We start from the raw sequence: 13,399 nt of genomic DNA, 5'->3' as shown, positions 1-13,399 counted from the left end.
GCCATCAAGTGCAAATTTATCGAGTTGATGGGTTGCATTAAAGAAGACCAAGATAGCCATGTAGCCCAATTTGAGACAAGATGGGAGGCAAATAGATTTTTGACAATGTTCAAGGATGAAGAAGTACTTAGAAAAATAAATTTGGAGACTCGACTAGTCCAAAACTAATGAACTAGATCTTCCTCTTTTATAGTATCATTGTGAGATTTGGCGGTGCCTCAAATGGAGTGTCCAAAGTGGGAGAGGCATGGCTATAGAGTAACCAGAAATGCTTCCAAATCACTCAAACTCTTATTAAAACTCAATATCATCATTGTGCAGTTTACAGTTCACCATCTTATTCTATATGAAATTTTTTTGTCTCTTTACCTTTTTATGTTAATGAAAGGAGACTTTTTTCGTGTTCAAAAGAACACTCCCCCTCCTTAAGTCATTTAAGTGTGAGCCAATACTCACTTTTATAAGGAGCTTTCTACCCTTAAGAGTTTTCATTCTCTTGGCTCTCTAAGGTTTCTCTAAAATGCATTTTTGGCAATCATTGGTTCTTTAAAGCATAATGGTGGCATTTAAAGAACTCAATGTTCTCCTTTAGATAAGAAAATTTTATGAAGAGGCATGAAATTGGCTTTCATATGATGTCAAAAAAAACAACTTAAAAAAATCAATGTTAATAATCAAAATTAAGTAAAAAAGCAATCTAAAAAAAACAAACAAAACCCTTAAAAAGTCAAAAGGCCCTACCTCATTCTCTCCCTCCAAGGTGGAAATCATCACGGCCTACTCTTGGAAAATGAATCAAATCAAGGTCAAGACTTCTCTTGGGAAACAAATCCAATCTCTCAAAGTCTATGCTCTTACTCCTCTTAAATCGCTCCTGACTCAACGAATCATCCTGCTCCTGAATCAACGAATCATCTCATGGCCTGCTGATCCTGAATCCACTAATCATCTCATGGACTACTCTTGAATCAACGAATCATCTGAGACTCATCAATAGGTAATGAATTTTGTCATTTCTTCTTGCAGCAAATAGTTCTTTCTCAACCCAATCCTCTTCCTGAATCAACGAATTGTCCAAGATGTATGGAATGAAACGAGCTGGGGAATGGGTGTCTTATAGAGAACATGGCCAATGTCATAGAGCTTGAGTTCTGTAAGAGGAAATAGTTCTCTAGCTACAATGAATGCTGTAGCTTTGCCATGTCACGATAACAGATCCCCCCCTAAGCTTCTGCTACTTTTAGTCACAAATTTTGTGTTAAGTTCATGCTGCATCATTGTAGGCCCAAGATTGTTGTCATCAAACCTGTCACGCCTGCCTTGTTGATGTCATACCTCAAGAGGGCCTCTGTCATTACTGTTGCATGACAGCCTAAGGCCTCACCTTGGCTGCCTTGGCTATTGGCACTGTCATGGGATAGCCCTTTTCATAAAGCTTAAGGCATGGGGCTTACTATGACTGTAGTAGTGGAGATGGGATTCTACAATGCCAAATTTTGCATAGAGGCTTCAATTCTAGAAGCTTGCGCACATGCAAGAATTCAAATTGCATCGCATCTTCACGTTGCGGTTCCTTAGACGCACCCAGCACAGATTCCGTCTAACTGTGAATGGCAACTAGTCCAAGTACTCCCATAGGAACAACCCTTTTTGAAAGGTTGAAGGTTCCTCTCAATTCTCGAGTCTTGCTGCTAGTTGCAAGGAGGAATTTCTTCAAGCATGGAGAGATCCCGAGGTATTCCTAACTCTACACGGCAACATACCTTCCAAGACAGAGCACCATGACTTGGGGCAATTTTGGAAGAAGAATTTTGTCATAGTCTACATCTTCACATTGAGCCATGGTTACCACAACTCGTCTAGGCTCTCATTCTCTCCTATTGCATCCTGTGAGTGTGGCATTTGAGGTGTCTTCTCTAGCACCAATTTCAAGGACCCAAAATCCTCACGAATTCCTCACAAATGCAAATTCAATTTGAAATTCAAATTGTAATGTAGATTGAAATGTTCCTTTTTAACATTATAAATTTGAAATGAAAAAATTTTTTGAATTCTAAATTGGAATTTCATGCCTAAAACTCAACGATTATTGAGAGAAATTTTTTAATTCAAAGTTTTTTGAAGTTTAGAGAATGGCATTGGTGCCATTCTCCTCCTCATCATATGGTTATTTGAAGAATGGCACCCATGCCATTCATCACAAGGATTGAGGAGAATGGCACTAGTGCCATTCTCCATTCTCCATGTATGAATGGCATGGGTGCCATTCTTGAACTGTCCACATCATGTTGAGGAGAATAGCACCAGTGCCATTTTGCAAACTTCAAAAACAATTTGAATGATGTTGAGGACAATTTGAATTTACTTCAAAAACATTTTGAATGATGTTGACGACAATTTGAATTTAAATAATGTTGAGGAGGATGGCATTGGTGCAATTCTCCTCAACATCATGTGGACACTTCAAGAATGGCACCCATACAATTCTCCATGTATGAATGGCATGGGTTGCATTCTTCAAATATCCACATGATATTAAGGAGAATGTCACCAGTGCCATTCTCCAAACTTTTTTAAAATTTTTAATTTTAAACATTATGTGCATATTTGAAAAATGACACCCATGCCATTCATCACAAGGATTGAGGAGAATGGCACCAGTGCCATTCTCCATTCTCCATGGCATGGGTGCCATTCTTGAAATATCCACATGATGTTGAGGAGAATGGCGCCACTGCCATTCTCCAAACTTCAAAAAAAAAATGAATTTTAATTCTCTTCAACATCATGTGGATATTTCAAGAATGGCACCCATGAAATTCATCACATGGATTGAGGACAATGGCACTAGTGCCATTCTCGTCAGCATCATGTGGATATTTCAGGAATGGCACCCATGCCATTCATACATGGATAATGGAGAATGGCACTGGTGCCATTATCCTCAATCCTTGTGATGAATGGCAGGGGTGCCATTCTTTAGATATGCACATGATGTTTGAAATTCAATATTTTTAAAGTTTGGAGGATGGCACTCGTGCCATTCTCCTCAAGATCATCTGGACATTTCAAGAATGGCACCCATGCCATTCATACATGGAGAATGGAGAATGGCACTAGTGCCATTCTCCTCATTCCTTGTGATGAATGGCAAGGGCACTGGTGCCATTCTTCAAATATGCACATGATGTTTAAAATTCTTTTTTTTTTTTAAGTTTGGAGAATGGCACTGGTGCCATTCTCCTCAGCATCATCTGGACCATTCTCCCCAATCCTTGTGATGAATGGTATGGGTACTATTCTTCAAATATTCACATGATGTTGAGGCGAATGGCATGAGTGCAATTCTCCAAACTTTAAAAAAAATTTGGAGAATGGAACTGGTGCTATTCTCCTCAATCCTTGTGATGAATGGCATGGGTTCCATTCTTAAAATATCCACATGATGTTGAGGAGAATGGAATGAGTCCCATTCTCCAAACTTCCAAAAAATTTCGAATAAGAGGAGAATGGCACTCCAAACTTCCAAAAAAAATTGAATATGAAGAGAATGGAACCAGTGCCATTCTCGAATCTGTAAGAAAATAATACGTCTATGCTCAATAGATAACAGGATCTCGTACGCAAGAGACAAAACAAGATAGTATGGAGAATCAAAAATTTGATTACTATAGAACTGATACAATAGATGGCGCTGCCTCCCAACCGTGCGCTCCTGTGAAAGAAGCTTCGATGGCATGCTTGAAACAGTAGAAGACGGAGGCTGGATGGTAAGGAATCAGGGTTGCTGTAGCCAGTGATGAAATGGGCTTCACGGGCTTGCTCTTATATAGTCACCAGTCATAGTCGGTTAGGCTCAATTGGGTGATTGACCCAGTCTGCCCAAAACGGTCGACTGGGGTTCCCGAAATACGCCACTGACCATACGATAGAACCGGTGTGCAAAACAGAGCAATTGACCTACGGTTGCCGTTCGGCCCAGAGCCATCCGGGATCATTTGAGGCTCCAAACGGGCCCCGTAACCCGAGAGTGGGCCTGCTGCCTCAGGAAATTCTCCATCTACCCTCAGTGCGGTCAGTCAAGGGATGCCTTCCCACACTTGCATGTAGCCTAGTTGGCGGTGTGCCAACTCTATCTGAAGCTGCCCAGCCATCAGGCCACACATGGCCCCCATCTGGTGTCCAAACCAAGACCTACCGGATAACCGAGCTACTCAAATGCCTTCTCCTCATATGGGGGGCTTACAAGTAGAGTTAGCTAGTACCCACATAGTTACACGAGAGTGGAGCATTGATATCTAACAGAATCTTTCAAAAAATTTTGAATATGAAGAGAATGGCACCAATGCCATTCTGCAAACTGCCAAAATTTTTGAATTTACGATTCAATTTTTTTGGAAGTTTGCAGAATGGCACTAGTGCCAGTATGAATGGCATGGGTTGAATTCTTCAAATGTCCACATGATGTTGAGAATGTCACCACTGCCATTCATGTGATATCACCAAGTAACACTCTCTCTCTGATGAAGTGCTCTCTGACATTAATATCCTTTGTCCTGGAGTGATATACTAGATTTTTGGTCAATGCTTGAGCCGATTGATTATCATAGTATATTGTTGTTGGACTTTGATTAATAATAGTCTTCTGAGCCATATAGCCTCACATGCACCTATAGTGAGTGCCCTATATTTTGCTTCACTCGAAGACAAAGAAACAATTAGATGTTTGTTTGACAACCATGATATAACACCTTGACCAAGCTAAAATGCATATCCTTATGTGGATCTCTTAGTCTCATGATCTCCTACATAGTCACTGTCACAGTATCCATGCAACCTTGGATGAGTTCCTTTGTATTCTATTCCAAACTATCTTATACCTCTAATGTATCTCAAGACTTGTTTGGCTCTGTATTCTAGTGAGACTGTTTTGGATTTGACATAAACTGTGCAAGTGAACTTACTACATAACATATATCTGGCCGTGTGATAGTCAGATATATAAGAGATCCAATGAGCTACCTATAGTACCTATCATTGGTTGTAAGCTTTTCTGAATCTTTAGTAAGTTTCAAACTCTATTGCATGGGAGTGGCTACAATCTTGCAATATGCCATATGAAACTTCTTCAGAAGACTGTCAACATATTTCAGCTGGCTCATGAAGGTGCTACCTGAATCTCTCTAGAACTCAATACCAAGACAATAGTGCATAAGCCCAAGATCTTTCATGTCAAACTCTGTAGATAATTCTTGTTTCAATTTCTTGATGAAGCTATCCTTTCTTCCGATCACAATCAGATCATCTACGTACAAAAGTGAAATAGTGATGTCTTCCCCTTGAACTTTGTAGTAAAGAGTATGATTTGCATTGGATTTCATGTATCCCAAATCAGCAAAATACTAGTCAATTTTGCTATACCAACTTCTAGGTGCTTGCTTCTATAGAGACTTTTCTCAGTATGGCAAAAATGATTCTCTTTTCTTGGTTCAACATAACTTGCTGGTTGTTGCATGTAGACTTCCTCGTCTAGGTAACCATTGAGAAAAGCATTCTTGACATCAAGCTAGTACACACTCCATCTACTGAGTGTTGCTAGTGATATCAAGAATAATCCTAACCATATTGCTATGCAAATCCTTTTCAACTAGTCTGGCTTTGTATCTTTCAACACTTCCATCTAGATTGTACGTCACTTTGTATACCCATTTGTTTGCTATGGCCTTCTTTCTTGGTGGAAGATCGCATAATTCCCAAGTATTAATATTGTACAAAGCTTCCATTTCTTCATTCATAGCAATTTTCCATTCTAGCTTGTCATGTGTCTTCAAAGTATAGTGGCTCCTCTGTAGCCATGGTGGTAGTCATAAGAGCATAGTTGGTGGTTTCAACCTGAATTGCTTTGCCTTTCTGAGCATATGTTAATCTGGCTAGAGGTCTGCTTCCCCTAGTAGACCGACTGAGTTGCTATGGCTCTTCTTGGGGTGCTTCTAGCAATTCTTGCTCTTCTTTATCAACCTCTTTTGTAGATGACTGAGTAATCGGTGCATCTATCTCCTGTGAATTTGAGACTTTCCATTCTAATTCCTCATCAAAGATTACATATCTAGAGATAATGACCTTGCGGTTGATGGGATCATACAACTTGTATGCTTTGATGTCTTCACTGTGGCCAACCATGATGCTCGTGACTTTGCATCCAATTTCTAGCAATGGTCATCTTGTATGTGGGCATATGCTATGCAACCAAATATGCAGAGGTGCCCAATGCGTGGCTTGTCTCTAGTGAATACTTCATAAGGTGTCATACCCTAAATCGGTTTGGTCAGAAGCTGATTAAGTAAGTAGTTTGCAGTGGCTATTACTTCTACCCAATACTAAGCATTGCTCTAGTAGTGTCTACTAAAGTACTATTCTTTCTTTCATCTCTTGCATTTGTGCTAAGGAGTATCTACACATGTGAATTGTCTTTGAATGCCATGACTTTTGCAAAATTTCAGGAATGCTGAAGACATGTATTGACCTCCTCTGTCTGATTTCATGGCTTTGATCTACTTGCCTGTCTGGCTCTCTACCATGGCTTTGAATTCTTGAAATCTGGAAAAGACTTCAGATTTCTCTTTCAAAAAGTAGACCCAACAATATCTATTGTAGTCGTTGATGAAAGTCAAGTAGTAAAGTGACCTATTGATGCTACAGGTCTAGGCATATAACCCCATACAAATCAAGAATACCTCATGCTCGAGAGGTACTTTTGCCAAAGTTGGTTTGCTTTTGCTTACTGAAGCAGCATGCTTGGCAAACTTTTCCAAGAAACTGAAGCTTTGTAATTCTAATTGCTTTTGAAATTGACATGTCCATATCTCTTATGCCATTTTGCAAAAAGTGGCATCTGTTGCGATTGAGCTGACATGGCATGCAAATCTAATAGTGTAGCTAGCATTTTGAACAAGGGTCCTTCCTTGACTTCTTTTACTATTAGCTAATATCCTTTGGATTTGTCTATGATCATGCATTCATCTCCATCAAAGATGACTTGGTAGTTGTCTTTCGTCATTTGACCTACTGATAAGAGGTTCTTGCTGAGTTTCAGAACATAGAGTACATCGTTCACCAATCCTTTTGTACCAGTGAAATTGTTCATAGGGACAATGCCTTTCCCTTGAACTGGATTCAGTGTGTTATCTGTTGTGTAGATGGCATTCTTTTGTCCTAATCATTTCATCTCTATGAACCATTCCTGATGTTTTGTCATATGAGATGATGCACTGTTGTCAATGTACCAAGGATCTTGATCTGCTTGGTTGACTTGATAACTAGAATCCTCTTTTGAACTGCAATCAGTGTCAAGATACACTGTATCAATCTTCTACATTTCCTTGCTTGTAAGGAACATATTCTCATATTCATTTGCATAATGACTCTGACTTGAATGTCCACTATGATGATTTCCTTTGCGGCCGCAAAAATTCCCTCGATTACTACTAGATTGACCGCCTTGGTCGTACTGCTTCTTGCGGCAATCTCTTTCATAGTGTCCAAACTGATGACAGTAGTAGTTGCACTAAATGTTTGACACATTGGTGGATGCATTCCCTCATCCTTGGAATCTTCCTTGATTGGAATGATTTCCTCTTTGCTGCATGCTGATGTTGCTCAGGATAATGCTGATGCTGATTCTGACTTTGATGCTGACTTTGCTATTGATGATGACTACTTCATTGGAATGACCTACCTCTGCCTCTACCTCTACCTCTGTTTCTATATAAAGCTATGAATGCTTGATCATTGGAATGACCTTTGCGTGTGTGAATGGCCTGTGTCTTGAGTTCTTCACCAAGTAAAACTGGATTGGAGTCCTTCTTGTGTCGGAATTTGACGTTGAATGGCAATACTCTAGACTAGATTATTGTATCCCTCTCCTAGTCCATTCACGATGACTTGAACCATTTCTACTGGATTCATGGTCACTTCTGCTGCTGCTGCGAGTTGATTGTTGTAATCCATGATCTTGAGTACGTAAGCATGACCAATTTCAATGCTATTGCAGAAACTCTGGTTTATCTGGTTTCTCAGTGTGAGAATCCTGGAAGAGTTCTTGGACTTGTAGAGAGCTGCAAACATATCCCATGATTGTTTTGATGTCTGGACTGTGTTAAGTTGTCCTAGCATGACATCTTGCACATTTTGCTTGATCAAATGATAGGCATACTTGTCTTTCTTATCCCATTCTACCTATGCTTAGGCAACAGTAGGATCTCTGCTACCGATGCAGAAACTATTGGTGTAGCTAGAGATCCCACTATAGGTCCCGTTGCTGGTGTGGTGACAATAGGTGGAGTAGAGCTAGTGCTAGCTGGATCATCCAATGGTCTATGTGTAGATCCATCAACATACTCCCATTTGTCCTAAAGTACAAGAATGGTCTCCGTTTGGTATTTCCATGTGTCGTAATTGGAGTTGTCTAGTTAGCAGCAGATGCCTCCAAATTGAGGTTTCTAATCATAGAGATGGTGCCAGAAAATGTACTCAAAGTGTCGTGAAAAATCATTGTCTGAATCAACTACAAAACACTAACTGTGTCAAGTGAAATCTGAACTATCGGTGAAGGTAGAACTGCAATATATAATCTAATCTGTTATAAGGCTTGTCGCAAATGATGCCGAGAATAGCCAAGGGGCTTTACATTGCTTGAATAAAGTGCACAATGCCATGAAATAGCTAAATAGGCTTTACAATGATGGCATGTGTGTGAAATCAAATAATGTGCTATCTGCCCATTGAACAATTGGTAAATGTCTCTAAACACTTTAAAAGTCTACTCACTAAACTGTGAAACATTAGGTTCAGATAATGTGATGATGTGTAACCGTATGTAAGCGTTGGGACTAACTCCGAATAAAAACTATTTAGGAATTTTTCGGCATGGCTTCAATTGGTTGCTTTGGAGTTATCTCCACTATGGATGATCTAATCTACTCTGAACTAAATCTAGACCAACCGTCGAGCAATGTAAAAGCAGCAAACAATTCATTTTCTTTGTTCATTTTAGGTGTTGGGTCAGATGCGTTGATGTAGGGGTTAATGTGCATGAAAGAAGTGGATTTGTCGGTGAAGCTCAAAAGTGTGTGATACTTGTGCCAAAATATGTGTGTGATGGAAAGAGTGCATAGAGCACAAAAAGTCGAGTGATTTTCCTTTTTGGAGCACCCTCAAATTCTCTCCTTGCTTTGGTTGGGGCAATTTCTTTTTGCTGGCAATAGCTAATACAAAATTTCACTAGGCAAAAGGGTGTTCTTGGCTATTGCCCAACAAAGAAACATTCCCCTCGCTTTGGGTTCTTGGCTTTGGTAGGGCAGAATTTTTTGCCAGTAACACACTTTTTCGTAGCTGTGGTGAGGCAAAAAAAAAATCCCCCCACATTGGGTTCTTGGCCTTAGCAAGGATTTTTTTTTTCCTTGGACAAAGCTAGGAACACACTTTGGACAGGCAAAACTGTGTTCCATTATTTGACCAGGTTTGGATTTGGGGTTTTGGCTTTGGCAAGGCAAACTGGCTTTGGGGCTTGTGGCTTTGGCAAGGCCAAAAACACACTTTCACTTGGAATGGAATTTACTAATTTGCCATCAGTAAATTCCATTCCATACTTTTGGAATTTGCTTATTGGCCATCAGTAAATTCCATTCCATACTTTTGGAATATAGGTAACTCCCTTTCTAGTGCAACATCTCATCAATCTAGGTCTACATGGTTGATTATTACTAGCAGAGCTTGGTGCAATAGCAAGATAATGGTAGCCTCCATACATAGTTGTCCCCTAACATCCTTAAGCAAAAATTCCATATCAAAATGTTTCCAAGGCTACACAATAATATAGTAAAGAAAACTTATCAAAAAATGTAAAAATAAAGCTAATAGCTTGAAAGAAATTATATTGTGTTGATGGATTTGTTTAAAACTCCTTGAACAAACTCTATTGTAGTACCATATTGTTTTTAGAACATTCATTTAATTTGGATGCTTCTTCTATCCAGACACGAACTAGCATAGTCTACCAGTTGGACAACTAGTTTTTGCATTGTGTCAGTGGTTCCATCATCCATAGGCAGAGAGACCTAAACCTCCCTGACTACTCTATCAACCAACCAAAGCATCAACAAATGGATTAATAATTATCCCATCTTGTATTTGTATATCATTATCCATTTTCTTACCCTCTTCTATCACAATGGCATTAGATGCCATGACCATGGCTTGTGCAAAATCCTTGTCTAGAGTATGTATTGTTTCTAGTATGCATGCCTTCTCTACTATCTCTACAACTTCGAATGAAAATACTGAAGCATTTTGCTAAACATTCAATAAGAATACCAAAAAAGGTTTAAATGGTGAAGCAAACCTGGCTCAAGATGTCTTGCTCCTCATGTCTGAGTTGCTGTGAGCTTTCTAGCAAGAAGGAATCAGTCATTCCCAATATTTCTACAATTGAGTCTTTAGATTTAAAAAATATTAAACATCTTTTAACAGCTCCTGTACCCGTTTCTACATTAGAAAGTTAGAAATCTGTGCTCCTTCTATCTATCCCATGCCTGTAAGGACTACTTCTCTAGGTGAAGTAACCTATTTTGTATCTAAGACCATATCCCTATCATATGCTCTGCCACTTTGGTCTTCAATTCTTTCAAATCCACATCGGACATAGTGCTCGCAATCTCTTCTGACCCTCTTCCACCATGGATTTTGGTTTCTCTTCCAATGGTGTCAAAGTTGCAAGCTCCTTCATTATCATGTTCTCAACCATGAGAATATTATTTTGTTGAGTTAACTATTCAAACTCAAAATTAAAGCATTCTTTAGAATATTTGTGGACCATTCTTCCAATCTAAGCTTTTTGGTGTAACTGTTCCTCAAGTTCTTGAACTGATCTTTCCAAGGTAGTCCTTTATTCTATGAAATCTTTTTCTCTACTACCTTAAAATTCAAATATTCCTTCACTTCAATTTGATGATTCAAGATGGCATTATCCTATTCAACTATTCCCACTCCTCATATACATTTTGCATACCCCATAATCTGGACTGCTGCCATTGGTGGAACCTTTGTAAAAAATGCAAAGCCTAGCCTGCTTCCTCAAAGGTGATTATCATTGAATTCTCTGGTGGCTCATCATCTGACTAGTACTCCTCTTCCAACTCTACATCACCCTCATCTAGTGGTGGTGATATGTCCTTTTGGCTCTCTATGGGTTGGTTGACCGCCTTAGGCTTTTGAACAAGTAATGCCAAAATTGAAACCTCCTCCAGGGCTAGTGTAGGTAGCTAAATTCTTGCTCTAGTTCTTGAGGCTTAACCCCTAGCTCCTTAAGACTATCCCCCCAGCTAATTCTTGCTAATTCTTGCTCTAGTTCTTAAGACTATCCCCCCGGCTCCTTGTTGGCATGAAGAACTAAAAGCCCCATCACAAAACAAGAGCTGTTGGTGGTATATCCCTTTCATCTTTAATGTTCTCCTTATATTTCTTTTCTTCTCTTAGATCCTCCCGTTCTGTGAGCAAATCTGCCATAGTGGACCTAGTGGTATTTTCAATGACAAAAGAGAAAGAAAACTCTTGAAGCTCTGACAACCATTTTGCAAATCTCCCCCCAGGATTAGGCTTGCGAACTAGATATGCTAATACAGACTGAGAGGTAAGGAAGAAAAATGGCCGAGGTAATAAATAAGAGCGAAACTTTTTTACTGAAAACACCAAAGAGAGGGCTTGCTGCTCCATTTCTTCATCCCTTGTTTCCACCTCTGTAAGCTGTCGACTGGCATAATAGATGGGTTGCATTCTACCTGCCTCTCCTTTTTGTAGCAATACAGTGCCAACTGAATGCAAAGATACACTTGGATTTACATAAAAGTCTTGAGACCAATCAGGGGGCTTCAATATTGGGCCCTTACTCATGGCCTTCTTAAGTTGCTGAAAAGACTCTTGTTGCTCTAGACCCCATTGGAAAGAAACTCCTTTTCTTATCAACAAGTTCATGGGATGCACTATCTCTGTGAAATCATCACAAAAGCGTTGATAATACTTGCACTTTCCTAGAATTTTGTGAACACCAGTGACACTCTCAGGACTTGGCAATGCCATGATTGCTTGAAGCTTGTCACCATTTGTAGGCCTTCAGACACAATATGCCGGGCAATAAGACTACTTTTATTTGAGCCAAATGACAATTGCTAGGATTTAGACACCCTTTTGTTTCATCAATCTTAGCTAAGGCGATCTTTAACTTCTCCATGTGATCTATGCACCGAGAATAAATGCAAAAATCATCCAAAAACACCCTTATGAACTTTCCCAAGTAAGGCTCGAGCACTTGATTCATGAACCTTTGAAATGTAGCTGGTGCATTGGTCAACCCAAAAGGCATCACTCTGTAAGCAAAAACTCCCCAAGGTGTCACAAATGATGTTTTCTTTTGATCTTCCTCCCAAATACAAATTTGAAAGTACCCAGAATACCCATCACATATAGAATACATCTCATGCCCTACTACTTGGTCTAGTATTTCATCTTGGAATGGTAAAGGAAAATGGTCCCTCTTAGTGCATGCATTCAAAGGACGAAAGTCCACACAAACCCACCACTTATTTCCTTTCTTTGGTGTGACAACTACAGGAGATATCCATTCTGAATCATCAACTGGAAAGATGAATCCTGCCTCAAGTAGTTGTATTACCTCTTTCTTTAGTGCCTCAGCTTGGATCACCCCCAATCACCTTAAGCGTTGCACAACTGGCTTGCTTTCTGGCTTCAACTCAATCTTGTGCTCCACAAGAGAGACTGGTCGAACTTGTGAATAGCTTGTTGCAAAGAGACATGGAAAACCATCTAACATATCCAAGTACTAGAGCTTCTCACTACCTAATAGAGAATCATCAAGAAGCTCTTCATTACGTTGGCATCGTTTAGTGTGCTCCACATCCTCCACATGAAGTGTCTCTACAGGATCTTCTTATACCACCACCTTGTTTCCTCCTAACTCATCCCGATCAGCACCAAGACAAAGACCAAAGGCCACTCTTTCCACCTCACCCTCTAAGCTGGACTCCTCAGAGCTACACCTTGTCTCTTCTTCTTCATCGGTTACTCGAAGTCAGAGCTTGAACTCTCTGATGTTGAAGACGACTCCTTGATAACTTCCTTTTTGTGACTTCTGATGTTGTAGCACACCTTATCATTTTCCTGCAAAATCAATTCTCTAGTATCCCACTTTTGACACTAGGGTAAAGACCTTGGGAGTTGTGAAGAATCCAAAAGTGGATGTATGTGGAATTTCTGGGAAGGCCTTGGCTATGCAAGGTGAAGGACGTTTCTCTACCAGAAACCATCCCACAACAACATGCAGGCAATA

Source organism: Dipteris shenzhenensis, chromosome 21 (genome assembly GCF_047967505.1).
Source record: "Dipteris shenzhenensis isolate YYH24624 ecotype China chromosome 21, Dip_SZ_1.0, whole genome shotgun sequence".
In the NCBI taxonomy this organism is placed as follows: domain Eukaryota; kingdom Viridiplantae; phylum Streptophyta; class Polypodiopsida; order Gleicheniales; family Dipteridaceae; genus Dipteris; species Dipteris shenzhenensis.
This window is presented reverse-complemented; position numbering follows the sequence as displayed.